This window comes from Macrosteles quadrilineatus, unplaced genomic scaffold (genome assembly GCF_028750875.1).
Source record: "Macrosteles quadrilineatus isolate MER2022 unplaced genomic scaffold, UCM_ALF_1.0 Scaffold_5__1_contigs__length_97177068, whole genome shotgun sequence".
Lineage (NCBI taxonomy): Eukaryota > Metazoa > Arthropoda > Insecta > Hemiptera > Cicadellidae > Macrosteles > Macrosteles quadrilineatus.
Window position 1 is genome coordinate 59,102,975 of NW_026542598.1, and position 16,961 is coordinate 59,119,935.

At 32.0% G+C, this 16,961-nt stretch overlaps 1 protein-coding gene across 2 annotated transcripts in view; it reads right to left on the reverse strand.

The window, feature by feature from the left end:
* LOC128994714 (orexin receptor type 2-like) overlaps positions 1-16,067 on the reverse strand; it is a 252,608-nt gene extending 236,541 nt beyond the window's left edge. For both annotated transcript variants that reach the window (XM_054419450.1, XM_054419448.1), the window contains exon 1: positions 15,959-16,067. The gene's annotated coding sequence lies outside the window, so the exon portion shown is untranslated. The remainder of the gene's footprint in view (positions 1-15,958) is intronic.
* Positions 16,068-16,961: the final 894 nt, after the last annotated feature.

The window sequence follows — 16,961 nt, forward strand, 5'->3', positions numbered from 1 at the left end:
TATTTTGATTTGTACAGTAATCTGGACCAGTCAACCTTGGCTTGAATGTAATGCATTGTGTATTGCATGCTGCATCTGCATGACAAGATCTATTTCACTGTAATGTTTTTATTGACCAATAAAGAGTTTGTATTTGAAATTAAAAATTGCTTTAAGAGGCGAAGCTAGGAGTGCAAGTCCGCTCTGCCACTTAACCTCTTAGATAAGGATTTTTTACAGAGATTTAGATATATAATTATTTGCAAATACGTTTAATTGATTACGAAACACTGCAATTATCTGAAAAGCTAGTCCGTCAAGCTTCTATAGTATATCAATGTTAGATAATACTGTAATACATAATGGTTAAGGTGATCTATTTTTGCGTTCCCTTACAAAAACAGATTTACAAATACCGCCAATAGGCACAAATATTAACAAAAATTGTCTCAAAGATACCAGAATTCAAAACTCTAATCTACAACCAGAAAGTGGAGGATTCTTGTGTTTTAATTACTACTGAACTTACACGATTCTTCTGTTTTTGTCTATTGACCAATGAAACCTAGAAACGCAAGAAAGTTTTTAAATGATTGACAATGGAATTCACCACTATGAGTCGCCACGTGTAGAGAGTAGCCTATAAACTGCGATCTACGTCGTCTGTTATTGAATCTACACAGCAATTGACGCCTAGATGGCATTGTGTCAATCTTGATGTGAGTTGTGCTTATTGCTAGAGGACACTGCTCTATACTGCTGACGCTGACTGTACTGTTATATAACACACCTGTGTTGGTAGATGAACTCTGAGTGAATATCTACTGCTACTGCTTATCGTGTTTTGGAAGACATAAGTTGAGATTATAGGGAATATTGCAGAGTTGGTAAACTTGACTGGAATACGATGTGGAATTGAACCCGTTGAAAACCATTCATCTGAATACGATAATAATCAATGGTCAAATGTTATTATCTAAACAGACTTATAATTGAACTACTGTACTGTCGTCGTGGTTACTACCATGGTTTATGAATTCAAAGGAAATTAATCAAAAGAGCTTTTGAAAGTCTTGGTTTTGTCAATCGTGAAACTTTGTAGTCTCCTTTCAACCAGAAAACTGTGCATAATTAATCAAACAATCGTCTATATGGCGTTTGCGCCCGAATGTGTATTGAAGGACTGGATCCGACAAAATATATTTGATCAAATAATCATAGTCGTAGTTGTGTGGGTTACGTGTAACGACAGTATGGTGGGATGATGTAAAGAGAAATCCTTGGCTGACCTTCGAGAACATTATCAATGACAAGGTAGACTACTTAAATTAAGGATGTTATATCCCTGCGTTATTATTTTGTATTAGCTAGTAGGAAAATATTGTATATTTCCTTACACTCGCCAATGTCTTAATCTAGGCCGGAAATAATCTACACAAATTATATACCCGACTGAGCATTCAGGCTGATAATACGAGGAGGGACGATTATATACCTTAGCTCTTTTATCAGGTTTTCCTCCTATCGAAACTCCATTCTTTGGAAATTCTGATACCTTTGATTCCACCTTTATTTTTTACTTATAAGTTTAAATAAGGAAGATTTATTATAAGTCCATAATAAGATTTTGCTATGATTTGACTTGTATACATATAAGTTTGCATCAGTTTTATCAGATTGTGCGACACCATTTATATTATATTTAATTTTAATTGTGTACCTGAGTATGCCTCAATCAACGTAAGTAAACAGGTATAAAAACAAAATAATCTAGACAAAAAATGGCATCCGATTGCGGTTCAAATATTTGTTCGTTCAATAGTTTTTGTCATTTTGGCTGATGTTATCAATTTAAGCTTTTTCGTCAGATTGATGACAAAACACACATATAAGCCGATTTACTGTTTCTGATAACTCACAAAATAACAATAGAACTGTGCAAACAACAGGGATTGGAGTAAAAAAAGGCGTAAGACTTGCACCACAGATGCAAATTTTAAATTCCCATGTTATTCTTATGGAGAATATTGTAAAATGTTGTAGTTTGCTTGTTTATGGTAATGGTTTTAACAAACATGGCAAATTTATTTATTTTATACTAAGATAATATTTTACTAAAAAACACTTTAGTCTCCCTGTAAAATTCGCTTAGTCTGCAGGTTTGCTGCGGCTGGGGTATTAATGGCTTTAAAAGATTAATTTAGGAGTTACCTCTGTAGTAAAATAGAGTTAAAAACGTTATGTGTGTGACAATAATGTACAATAATGTATACATGTACAAAATATTAATTTAAATTAATAAGTGACATTTATACACTTTTTCTATCAATGCCTACGCATTTAGAGCAAGCACATTTCTAACTAATATGGACCCAAGATAAAAAAAAGTAAAATTAAAACAACAGAATAAACAACGAGGTACAATAAGAGTGCTTGTAAACCAGAAAGTATGAGAGAGGAGCTCAACTAATCTGCCCTTATAACATCACCTCAATTGACTTCTGATTAGCCTTTTCATCAGCTTAAGCCTCTGTTGACCCTTTCCCTGGGTTAATTCCCCCCACGTGTGTTATGATAATGATTTTATAACCTATCTCGGGCTCTAAATCAAATTTATTTGATTGAATTAAGATTTCAGATTTACTTGAAGTGAGGAATCACATTGCCATTGCATGGCAAAACATTTAACGGACACAATGCATTATAAAAATAATGTAGACTTGCAAAAGCTATTTTAGGTTCTGTGGTATTATAAAAACTTAGTGTACCGTATGTCCATTGCAAAAAATCCACTGGGCTGTACAAGCGGTGAGTGAGCAAAGATAAATAAAGTATTCACTATTCTATTTTTATCTCTAGGGGCACCGGGCATTTGAGACACCAATATAGAGTTTTGGGAATAAAATATTGATTCGTGTCCATAGAAGCGATAACAAAATATTCAACTACCATTACTAAGGGTTTTTTTTTATCATATTAATTCAATACAGGGTGGCTGAAAAGTAACTTACACCCCAAGATAACTTACACCCTTAAATTTTCAATCATTTGAGATATTTGAAATCTGTTTGCGGCAACCTTCTTAGATATAAGGTGCTACAATTATTATGGTCAATTTTGAAAATTTCACCCTCAGGGGTAGTGGGGGTAAGGGGTAGCTTAAAATTTTCAAATGACAAGTATAGTCGAATTTTGTATTATTTTACAGATCTTGACGAAACATAACAATTGACATAAAGAAAACCAAAACCGGCCAACTAATAACAAAATGGTGCCCTAAAACGTTTCAAATCCAAATAACAATTAGGATGGCTGAAAATTAACTTGCACCCCCTTTAACTTTTTAACTATTTGAGATATTTGAAATCAGTTTGCAGCAACTTGTTTGGATATGAAGAGCTACAATAATTATGGTGAGTTTTGAAAATTTGCCCTTAGGGGTAGTGGGGGCAGGGGTAGCTAAAAATTGCCAAACAGTCAGTGTAGTCGAGATAGGTATCATTTTACAGGTCTTGACGAAACATAACAATTAACATAAAGAAAATATAAATCGAACCATTAGTAACGAAATGGCAGTTCAAAATTAATTTTAATAACCATTGTCTCAATCATTTTTAGCTGCTATTTTGTTATTAATAGTTTGTTTTCTATTTTCTTTATGTTAATTGTTATGTTTCGTCAAGATCTGTAAAATGATACCAAACTCGACTATACTTGCTGTTTGACAATTTTTAGCTACCCCCTACCCCCGCTACCCTTATGGGTAAAATTTCCAAAAATGACCATAATTATTGTAGCCCTTCATATTCAAAGAAGTTGCTGCAAACCGATTTCACATATCTCAAATAGTTAAAAAGTTAAGGGGGGTGCAAGTTATTTTTCAGACACCCTCAAGGTTATTTGGATTTGAAACGTTTTAGGGCGCCATTTTGTTACTAGTGGGCCGATTTTGGGTTTCTTTATATCAATTGTTATGTTTCGTCAAGACCTGTAAAATGATACCAAACTCGACTATACTTGTCATTTGAAAATGTTGAGCTACCCCCTACCCCGCTATTCATAAGAGCAAAATTTTCGACATTGACCATAATTAATTATTGTAGCCCCTCACATGTAAGGAGGTTGCCGCAAACACATTTCAAATATCTCAAATGGTTGAAAAGTTAAGATGGGGTGTAAGTTACTTTTCAACCACCATGTAGAATTATAATATGCCTATATTATAGTAGCGTATTTTTTTACATATAATATGTTTTACGATGTCAATACCTAAGAATTATAAAGGATAAAAAAATTAATTTTATAATTGTAAACCCAATACCTACCATCAACGCATTTTGTATATTCCATTTTGCTATGAAGCATTGTTATCATATTACGCCGTATAAAATTAGTCGTATGAAGCTGAGTTGGCGATAAACGATTAATTACCCATAAGTACTAAAATCAATTTGAAAGGGCAATACCTTTACGGCTATATAGAATCATAGCCCTACTTAAAACTACAGTGTGCTTGTTTATAGACACGAAGAGAAATTTCAAACATGTTTTAAAAGATAATTCAAACTTGAATACAACCTGATGTTCAACAGCTTGAGATTGAAATATATACTCTAATTTTTTTCTAATCTTATAATAAAAATGTTATATAATTTTAGTGTTCACGTTTCGCAATATTGACTTGACATTGGTTTTCACGATCGACTGTTAACACAATCAGGTGGAATTTATCGCTTTCCAAAAGAAAACAACTCAACCGTAACGGTGATAGCTGAAAGAAAGAAAGATAACGTCAGATTTTAATAAATAATTATCATCCTTTGTTTACCTTGCTATTTGAAATTGATTTCCTTGCTTCAGTAAAGTATATTTATGTTTCGATTAAGGACTTAGTTATTCGGTCAAAAGAATACAATTATTGCGAATGTCAGTAGCCAATAATGACATAGTAGTGGCATATAGACATCGTTTGGTCTATATGCTACTAGTCTCAGTAAGATCAATCGTTTATTCAAGTTTGAGATTTATTTTACGTGCGTAAAAGAAAGAACTCACGGAATTCGGAATATAATGTCCTTAACGGTGCGTTAAAATTAACGCGAACATATTTGTATTTAATCTTGTTCAAAAACTACCTACTGTTGGCTTAACTAAGAAATAAAAAATACTTATGAATCAAAATAAATAAATAGAACCAACAATTACTTATCTGTCTTGGATATGAAAATAGCTGTCAACTTATATGGCTGGATGAATGTTATTGGCAATAATGTAAACAGCAATCCATTAAGGCAAAGAATGTTTAGTCTATCATAAACATTGGGCTGCCAATGATGCTTTCTAACAGGCCGACTGATAACAACAACATTGGGGTCTAATATCAACATCGTGTGAAACATGATTTCTGTAGCTTCCTAAAATGTTGATCTATAAGTAGCAATTTGAATTTCAGACGGTAAAAATTAGTCACATGGTTTCGCTTGTTTATTGATATTATTGGTAGTTCGAGGTAAATTTCATGTATTTGCCATGATTTAAAAGGTTCAATTTTGTCATGGCATTGATAAAGATTTTATATTAACCCGGCTTCAAACTGCATTAAAACCAATTATTAAAGGATTTACTATAAAACATTATGCAAAACTAATTAATAACTAGTTAAATAGCACTAGTGTATCACGTCACATCAGGCCATATTTTAAACACATGTTTCTATTAAGTTAGGGATTTAGAAGTTATAATCGTCTGAAGTTTCCTAAGATATAAAACATATTTGCTACCCATTTTTCTACTATCAAAACATAACGAGCTTACAAAGTAAATTTAACTTTGGAAAGATTAAAAAATCGAATTCAGAACATCGATAATGACCAAAGGCTGAAGAAAAATTGTATTTTTGAAAATTAAAATTGAAGAAAGTGTTATAAATGAACTTTCAGAACAGAAGGATTGGGTGCGCTAAACTAATATTCTAACGACATCACCTCCCACTTCTGATTAGTATGTTCATCAACTTAAACCCCTGTTCGACCCTTAGGTTAATTATACGGGTATCATATAGTTATGCAGTTCCTTCATATTAGAAGGACCTGATTTGCGCCCTAATACGCTAGATTAGGCAGACCAGCAATCTCTATATAAGCTATTAGTAAGTATAAACCCCATTCTATATAAAAGATTGTTATTGGGTGAAATTTAGTAATCAAACATTCATCAACATTATTAAGAATTAGGTTTATATTAATTAAAACTTTAAAGCTCTAATACCTCAACCTCATCTTACTGTAGATTATAATTTATAATACAATACTACCTAAGAGATATGTACGTTGATATTAAGTTAAAATGTTTAATAAATACAAAGCTTATTGAAATTAAATAAAGAATAGACACCTCTAGTCTTCATTGATCTTCTTCTTTGACAGCAACTTTCAACAATTTTGTGTTATTCAAGGTAGGTTTAAGTTTTAGGGCGGTGGAAAAAGTAAAATAGCTCTTTTATGGCTCTACTGAAAAAGCTCACCTTTACACTTCTTATTAATGCATTTCTAAATTTGGTTTAGAATTTATAAACATGGGGTCCCAGACTTTTTATTTATTCGCCATGGTACATATTCAACTTTGTGATAAAACACACTCTTTGTAGCAGAAATTCTCACTTGTCTAAATAAACTTTTCAATTTTAGCAATTTTACTTTTAACGTTTATTGGTCCATTTCATCGTTCTACCCAAATAAAGATGAGACTTTTGTGACCTGAATTGTACGATTGACGACTTACACAATTAGGCTAGTTGTTTTTATCGCTTCTCAACCAAACATGATTGAGTCGTTGCGTTGCGTCGTTGAGAAAGATAACAACATCAAATCACAACGATGGACATTTTCTCCTGGGTTTTCTCTTGTTTTATACCGAACATTGAGAGGAATTTAGTTTATAGAACACGATTTAAATTATTTCTGTACCTTTTAATTTTTTACTGTTATGTATCTGCCTTATTATTTTAATATTTGTAAAACCGTACATAACTAACTATCAAATTAATATTAAGATTATGTATATGACTCATGATTAAAATTTAAATACCATTCTTTGCATTATAAAGCTTTCACAAACTGTGGACTCAATTTAAATTAAAATGTGCAGCGGTCTGAATATTTAAATAAATCTTGGAAGACGCACGTTTAAGCTCGTTTACTAAATAATTAATTATTACTTCCAAATGTCGAAGTTCTAAATCATACAGAAAATGCATATAACTGTTCAAAAACCAAAGGGTTTCAGTTTCAAACAAAAGCCCAACCCTGACACGAGTGTTTGAAGTATTTCAACCGAAAATGGAAACCATTTATCGGCTCATGCATAACCAAAAACGGGGGATTTGAACATATCGTTTTGCCAAGCCGATGTTTGTTTTCAACAGATGTAGATGGGTTAAGCTCTTTACCACGTGATGGCGAATGAATTGACACGCATGTTAAATTAAGTTGGGATGAATAACATTACTTGAAACAATCTATTGCTTTCAAATACATAGTGCTACAAACGTAATACGTAAACCAGTAAAACATTCTTCAACGGGTCAAAAGATTGCAACTGAAGGTTATGTGACCGCACAAGTAATACTTTGCATTAGTTTAGGGCTATTTTAAACGTGTATTTCGTTACAAGTCTGATAAATAGAGACAAATATATGTCAATTAAGAGGGTTACGGTTGGTTAACGACCGAATAGATTATGTATGTTTAATTTACCCAAATTACTGAAATTGGTCTTACGTCCGAGGACTACCGGGATATCTGACAGTTAACAGACGTTGTAAGCAAATTTAATCCATCACTTTAAATGTAATTAAAAAGATAGGCATATGGAAGATTTCTCATTTGTTATTACGACCTTTTGATGTTGTGAAATAGTTTGTTTACTTAACAAATAGACAATACTGTTTATTCTATCAGCTTGAATCTAGATGGATAGCAATCATCAAAAATATTGATTGCCAAATACTAAAAGTATTAAGATGGTTTATAATAACCATCCTACCATAAATAACAAAACTGGTTCCAAAAATTTTACAAGCGGGTTTCCAATGTACCTATCAGTATAAAATATACGATTACTTGACATCACACCTTGATGTTGTTTTTAAACTGTGATGAGTCATACATGTGAAAATTTCGTGCAAATGCATTTTATGTGAAAACAAAACATTCAATATAAAACCAGGGAGAAGTAAAATTATCTGTGAATCAGCATCTTCAGACAAAATAGAGTGAACAATATTGTTAAGTTGTTATTTATGAAACTACTGACAAAAATACATTATTGGCCACAATGGTTGACATGAATTGGCAAAGCGTGTATTGTATTGACAAAACAATACACGTTGATGTTTAAGAAGTCCTTCTGTCTGCGTCGAGATAACTCGATTGTGGTACATTGTTCCATTTTATCCTACGTCTCTTTTCGTTAGTCCTGATAAATCCCAGAAGACTATTCCAGCAACATGGGCTACATTTCCAATTTTCCTTTTCGCACTGGCAACCCACAATCCCCCTTTTATAAATCCCATTACCTAATTTAAGCTTTGAACACGGTTCTCAATTAATCTAATTGTTTATTGAAATAAACAAAGCTACAACCTAAGGTTAGATGGGATAGTACACGATTAGCTTTGTCTAAGTTATTGAATCTTCTTCTCAGTTTTAAATATACATTAACTTTGATTATTACGGGACTGCTGTGGTATGATTGAATAAACTTACGTCTAGTTATGATTGATGACACTTTTCTGTTAAAGACAAAGAAAATTCTCTTACGAATGCATAATTTTACCCTGTCTATATACGGCCACAAACAGATTATAGATCATGTTTCAATTTCTATTTGTGTGTATCTGGCTGTGAACCAATTGTTTTCCTTATACTGTTACACCTTCTCCACCAATTCTTTTAAAAAGCTGCCATACTATACTCTGCAGCAGTTCGATGGATTGACCAAGCATCCAGCCTTGGTACTATGCGTCACAATAAGTACAAAATAATACAAATCATTATTTTCTTACAATCTTTTGTATTATATTTGATACAGTAAATACATACAGGGTTAGTAAAAAGTGCGGAGACCCCCTGTTATTTTTTTAACGGCCCATACTAGAAAAACTAAACTCGGCACACCTTTATGGCATGTTATGAAGTGCTTTTTGGGCATAACTGTCACTTTGTGTACATCCCCAAAATGGGGGATTTTGGGGGAAACTCAAAAATTTCAAATACAAAGACCTATCGAGTGACCCCTCATTTTGAAGGTCCTGGTAAAAGAAAACCAAAAACGCAAACTAGAGGAGGTCTTTATCTCAATTCAGTAAAAAATGGCAGCCAATTTAAATTCTCAGAAGTTGAATTTAACTTGCAGCTTTCCAAGTCTGGAGCCCCCTGTAAATTTTGCAGCGGCTCACACTAGGAAAACTAAACTCTACACACCTTTTTGGCATGTTATGAAGTACTTTTTAAACCTAATAGCCACTTGCTTACCAAACCCAAAATGGGGGATTTTGGGGGAAACTCAAAAGTTTTTAATGATAAGCCCCATCAAGTGACCCCTCATTTTGAAGGTCCTGGTAAAAGAAAACTAACAACGCAAACTAGAGGTTTCTATCTCAATCCAGTAAAAAATGGAAGGTGATTGAAATCTTTAAAATCGGAAATAACTTGCAATTTTATATTGAATTGGCTGCCACATTTTACTGTGTTAAGATGGAGACCTATAATTTGTGTTGTTAGTTTTCTTTTATTATGACCTTCAAAATGAGGGGTCACTCGATGGAGCTTATCATTAAAAGTTTTGAGTTTCTTCCAAAATCCCCCATTTTGGGTTTGGGAACTTATGAGAATTTCAATCGGCTGCCATTTTGTACTGAACTGAGATAGAGACCTCTAGTTTGCGTTGTTGGTTTTCTTTTACCAGGACCTTCAAAATGAGGGGTCACTTGATGGGTCTTTAAATTTGAAATTTTTTAGTTTCCCCCAAAATCCCCCATTTTGGGGATGAACACCAAGTGGCGGCTATGCCCAAAAATCACTTCATAACATGCCATAATGGTGTGCCGAGTTTAGTTTTTCTAGTATGGGCCGTTAAAAAAATAACAGGCGGTCTCCACACTTTTTACTAACCCTGTATATAAAAGACTGCGGGCTGGTTAGCAATGCGTTTACAGTCGAGAGTTAACTAGTGAATCTGCATACTTCCTGCAGAAAATGGCAGTCAGCTGTTGTAAATGAGCCTATCATTGCCAGAGACTCGCCCAGCATAATTGGGGAAGGGCGACCTCCTAGAATAACTTATTATGATGAGCACAAACTGTGAATTGTTAAGTGAAAAAATCGTGGTACCAAGAAGCCATTTCTATTACGATTTGTGCAAGTAGTTGACTATGGTTGTGTTAGTATATTGTTTATGGTGAATTAACATTTTTCGACGAATCAAATTATTAAGGGCCGCTTAATATTAATTATTATTAAACTATTAAGAAACACGGTATAATAATTTAGTTGATATGTGAAATCTGAAGTATTAAAATATTCAAAGCTAAACCCAATCAATCAATCAACAAGGGGATATTTATTTGAGCATTGAAATAAAATAAGTAACTGTATTTTATGATGGAGGAATAACAATTTTAACATCTTTACAAATGTCAGATAATATTTGAGTTGATTCCCTTACTTTACATCCGTTTTATTTCAAAACTTTAGTGAAGGATTGGAAGATTCGTAACGAGTCAGGGAAAGAATTCCTAGTTGGATTGTTAGTTAGATTGAGTAGCAAGGGACTCTTCATATGATTAACTCCGATCAAACCAATCACTTACTGATTGTCTACAAGATTTGTTCACCGGACTGTGTACACTTGGTTGAAGATTTGTTCGATTAAATACCCCCGTCACAGCAATCATGCATACTCAACAGATTTATAGTTGCTCTATTGAGTATGTGTTAAAAAAATTAAAATTAAATTTAAAGTAGACGTTTTCAACTTGTAACAGTATCAAAATAATTTTAAAAACTAGGCAATTCAAACCAGTATTTTTCTTGACACAAAAACTAAACTTAAATTGAAAATGATTAATCGAGTACAAACCCAATTTGGTATTGTTGAATGCAGCAGAGAGTACATGACATAATAGCTGAAAGGTTTAGACTTTTCAGTGTTCATGAAGTAATTTTTGCTAATAACGTATAGTTTTTCAACTACAGTAGGCCTATCACTATCTTAAGTAAAATGTCAAAAGCCTACAAAAATGCTTTACTTATTCTTCTTAAACATTGCAGGCTTTTGAAAATTGGTTCGCTTATCTATATTATTAAAATAATTTGTTGGATTTTTCTGTGCAGCAAATCGACTCCTAAATATTTATTTTTATAGGCATATTGGGTATCAATTTAAAGCTCTTGTTAAAATAAAAGGAATTCTTCCCGTTTTCTCCTGTATTTTTCATATATTGTTAAATATTTATATCTTTCTAATAACCTTCATTATAAAGATCATTGGGTTGATTTATTTTAAATCGCAAACAAATCCGGGTTTTAGAGAACAATTGATTAATACTGTATCTCCAGTAACGAATTGTAAGAAGCCTGCACCGCTGGTAGAAGTAATTTATTACGTAGCATGAATATTTGATGGAAATCTAGTGTGTGATCGCTTCAAAGATATTACTGTGCAGATGCCATTGTGATCTTCCACTAAGCCGTTGCAATTGGTTTCTCCTTCTCGTCATAGAATAAATAGATCCTACACTTCTTAAAAAAAGTATTCAATCGTCTTAGAAAATAACTAGTAAAAGGTGTCCTCTCTAATCTGTGTTATCTCAGTTTTAATTCCAAATTCACAATCAAAATACATTTTCAGGCAATAGTATTGAAAATATACACATTTGGTTTTAATTTTGATATTCACGAAATAGTGTTGCTAATATATTAAGGTAATTATTAAAAAAACTGTGCACACTGAAATTAATAGATATTCTTAAAGTGACATGATGCGTAACTTAGTATATTTTGAAACTTCATTTACAAAAGTAAATACGTAAAATACTTAACTTTTGTTTACATAATTTGTTTTGTGTCAATATAATTTGATTTTACAGATGAATTTTGAGACAGGATTTGGAAATTTGTTGGCTATTGATTATTTATAGTAAAAAATTAAATATTTGCTGATTGTTGAAGTTTGAAAATGTACGAAGTTGCGAAACATGTCACTTTATATTCATTTCAGGGTGCAAAGTTGTTTTTTATTTACTAGATCGATACTCAAAAATCACATATATTCATTTGTTATAAAGTATTTAACATTGCTTCAATCTACTAGTAACGAGTTTGGATGACATTTGACTGTTTAAAATCACCTCATATGATATGTCTTCTATATAGACATATCGTAAATACAAGTTTTTTTTAGTATTTTTTAAATGTTTTTATTTACCGTCTGTTAAAGGGCCAATAATACAATTCACCATTGACAAGTTGGGTGAAAAACATTGAAGGACGTTCTGTGTGTTTTCTATGAGCTAATCACCTCTATTGATCAAACGCGGTTAAAAAAGTTCGTATCATTGAAGCGTTTTCAGCGTATCTCAATGGTTTTTAATCTAGCCTATCATTGCTGTCGTCAACGACCGCACACAAACATCTCCACGTAGAAATGCGCATTGATCATGCCAACAACTTTTTTAATAGAATATTAAAGAATGTTCAAACATATTTTAATTTAATCCAACCCTTATGTGTAACCAATATGTTTTATATATTTAGAACAGAATTTCGTTTCAATATTTACGATATAATGAACTGATTTGTATACATTGCTGATTATCAGCCACCGAATGTTATAATATTTTCATATTTATTACTACCAAGCAAAAATTAGAAAGTTAAATGAAAAATTCTTTCCAATGATTGGGCTGCATTTTTAGAAAAATAAAAATGTTATCAGTGAAATGTGTGGATCATGATAATTAATTGTTTTGTTTAAGCGTCATTATAAAGAAGAAAAGTTTGAACAATGACATATTTTAATCTTTGAACTTGATGTCATTGCAACAGGTTATTAACAACTTGCACTTTTATGATTTACTATGCAAATTATACTCATAAAAGGTTTAACTGTTAAACGTGTTTAACTTTTAAAATTAAAAATATGTTTGACAAATGTGCGTTGATTAGCCTATCTGAATACTGTAAATGAATTATAGACAGTGTAAAATCGTTATTTTGTCATTCTAATTCTAGAATACACAAATCACCAAGAGTGGTTAAGCGTTAATTCCTTAGTAATTGGATTCTAAAGACCTCAAAGTGAAACTTAACAAGACTGAAATGATTTAAGTTTGCTCCATTGTTCAAAATTTTAATACGTAATAAAAATAAAATCTCTTTTTTTATTTCAAATTTTTAGTCGAGTAAATGCTGAAAGATTATATTACAATCGTAACAAAAAATTATAAATTGAATTTATGTTTAAAATGCATATAAATGTATACAATTAAACAAACCCGAATATATTAATAAAAACAATAACTAGTTTAACAAGCTATATGCAATAGATAAGCACAACCCATAGACTGATTACGGCTAAGCTTTAATTAAGTTGCTAAAGCTTTGCTTAGGAAGGCTTACACAGAAACTTACAGTAATTCCAGCACTGTCCCTTGCAGTCCCAGTATCGCATTAGGTCTTAACTAAGCTTATTCAGAATCAATTTAAAATAGTTGTAAGCGTTCACTAATTCAATTACAAAATAGTAGCATCTAACTATGTATGTGGTAAAATTACATCGCATACATCTAAGTGTTAACAAATTAATGCAATAAATAACCGTCACACGATAGTAAACAGTTGATCATTATTAGAGTAACCATTATAATCCATAGCCTTTTGTGACAAACGGAATTAATGTTGATAAACTAAAGCTTGTGATTGGTTTATTTTGATTCTATTATTCTTTTAACACCGTGTTATATTTTAACGAGGTTTAGGTTAAAATGCAATATTTTCTATTTTAAAATACCTACTAGAAAATACATCAGTGAAATTTTGTCGAAAATTCAAGAATTTACCTATATAAAATACCTGGAATGAGGCATTTACACAAATTCAACCCCCGACTTAAGACAAAAAAGATACTTTCAAAATGTTTTTTTTTCTGGCATTCACATAGAAAAAGCATTCACATTACAGACTAGCTGAAGCCCAAATAAAACGAAAACTAATAGCATATCTTCAGAGTGCGCTATGAAAGAAGTTGCATTTTGTCTTGTAGCATTCATACTATTTGTTAATGATGACATATAAGATATTATAAACCAGAATTTCCATTTCAGTTTGGCATGATTGAAGATGGTATGTATCTAAAGGAAAGCTGTATTTTACATTGGCACACTCAGTCACGGGGAATTATGTATTCTTCATTTTAGATTTTCCAGACAATACTTATGAGCTAAGTTTGCTTGTTTCTGATTTTTTACTTGTTTTCGCTACCCCGACCTATACTTGGGCCATAATACTTAGCTTATTATTTTAAATATTATTTAGATATAAATAGTCCCAAATTTGGTTTAATTTCAAACAATCCGTAATATTTTGTAGTTTTTAATGGGTACAATTGTTTTGTTTACAATTGACAGTCGTCTTATAATGATTGAATCATATTTATGTACAAATCTTTATTAATAATTTTCACGAAAGAGAGCTGATTGAAATATAAATTGGAAATTTTACCTATTTTTTGTCTCCCGAGTTTCTTATTATTTCGAAAGACTCAAATTTTAACCATTAAATTTAATATTTTCAATCCATGATTCAACTATCATAGTCAAATATATTATCCCTTCCACAACTTGTTCTTGACGCTTAGTTTTTAAAGTTTTTTTTTGTTTTTTTTTTGTAGGGATTAAAAAGCTACGTTCTTTCAAATACTGTATTTTTCCTGTAATTATTAAATACTCTTCAAAGTGAATACTAGATACTAATCGATAGCATCATACATTACATTAACAATTCGATTCATCAAAATGAAGCAAGATCCTCAATATAAACTTTTCATTCATAACAATAAAATATTATTGATATATTTTTATGTAGGCCTACCTATCTGATACATCTAATAGTCAACGTTTCCAAAAAAATAACATTCTACAGAATGGGTGCGTTTCTGAAACTGTACAAAATAAATGTATTAATTAATATTAAAACGCATAGCATATTAATGTCAAGTGAGCGGTCGTACAATTTTAGCCAATTTACAAATATTTTTAGGTGATTTATTGTGTTATTATTGCAAATTTTCGATCTAAAACAACACTTACTTGTAGTGTATGATAATGTATTAATAGCTTATAACTTCAAATATTTTTGTACTTTTACATTTGATTGATTGTAAACGGATAGTGTTGATTGATTGTCTTCTCGTTTCCACGACCTATCTACTTATTGTTTACCTGCCCGGGTTACAAAAACTAACTTCGGTGTTAGCGCCAAGCTACAATATTAGTTTCAAATTCAACGCATAGCATATCATGTAGCAATAACCACAGATTGATAGCAACTTGATTAGCCTATATTTGCAATGCTTTCGTTGCTCAACAGCCTAAAAATTTCAAAGTGTCGAATTTCCAAGTCATATTAGAACATTGTAAAATAATTAAACATAAAGATCTATTATTTTAACACACTTAGCCAGTTCCACTCCACACAATTAATCCCAATAAGCTTTTAACTCTTCAATGGAATTATTAGTTTTTGTTTTATGTACAATATTGCCAATTTTATGCTTGCATTCCTGTATGTTAAGGGAGATTTGGTTTGATTTGATCTCAATCGTCGTTTTAAGCGAGTACCAAAAATTGTTGGTATACAAAATTATGCGCAAATCAATTTACGCAAACACACCTTACAAAAAAAGTTTTATAAAAGTTTACCTTTATCAATCAGTGATGTTAGTGGAAGACTCCATGGACGTGTACAGATGCGTGTTGTCTACACGAGACACGACGATGCGACGACACGGCAACACGACACGGTCCTAGCTACAGCAAGGACGCGGTGATACTGACGCGGCCGAGAATACGACTATCTCGGCACCTCCGCACGCACACTCACCATCACCCGCGCACACAGCTGGAATATCACATCACACTTCAGTATTGTACAGGTATTACAGAAGATCAGTATACAAACTTAATTCATCTTGTTGTGCATGACAACAATGTAACAAACAGCTGATCCATCGTTGACTGTTGACAACGTACCGGTATTTGAAAACCGCAAATTAAAACAGTGTTGGTATTTTATCATCACGATGTTTCCAGGTATTTGAAAAAGCGTCGATAGAAAACCGAATGTATAATATGTTTTTGAAGGGCGTGTCCGACAAGAAACTTAGGTACCTTGAACAGTCAAATCTTGAACCTAGTGCAAGAACTGAAATGTTTAATTTATTGTATAACCCTCCAAAGATATAAACACAGAATTGTGTCAAATAAATTATATGTGTAATGCTTACGTTGCTTATTTGAATAATTTACTGTTTAAAATGTGATGTTTTTAGTCACACTTTGGAATATATTATGGATAAAATGGGTATTTCGTATCATTGCCGAAATAGTTTAACTCGTTGAAAAAACTTTTAAGATTTTATTTTTTATGATTTTTTGAAACATACCGTGTTTGGCATTTTGTGAAATGATGATGGTGCAACTGACTTTGCTAAAAATATTTGTTCACTTTAGTGATCAATTACAGTGAACCCTTTGTGATATAAAGTTCATATATGTAACAAAATGCATGTTTAGAATTTTGTCGATAGATATACAAATGATTCTATTTCACAATCGTTTTCAACCATTTATTTAGAGTTAATTAAAACCTTAGAAAACGTGAAACTATTATAGTCGCACTGACAGTTGGAGAGTTAAGGCTCTA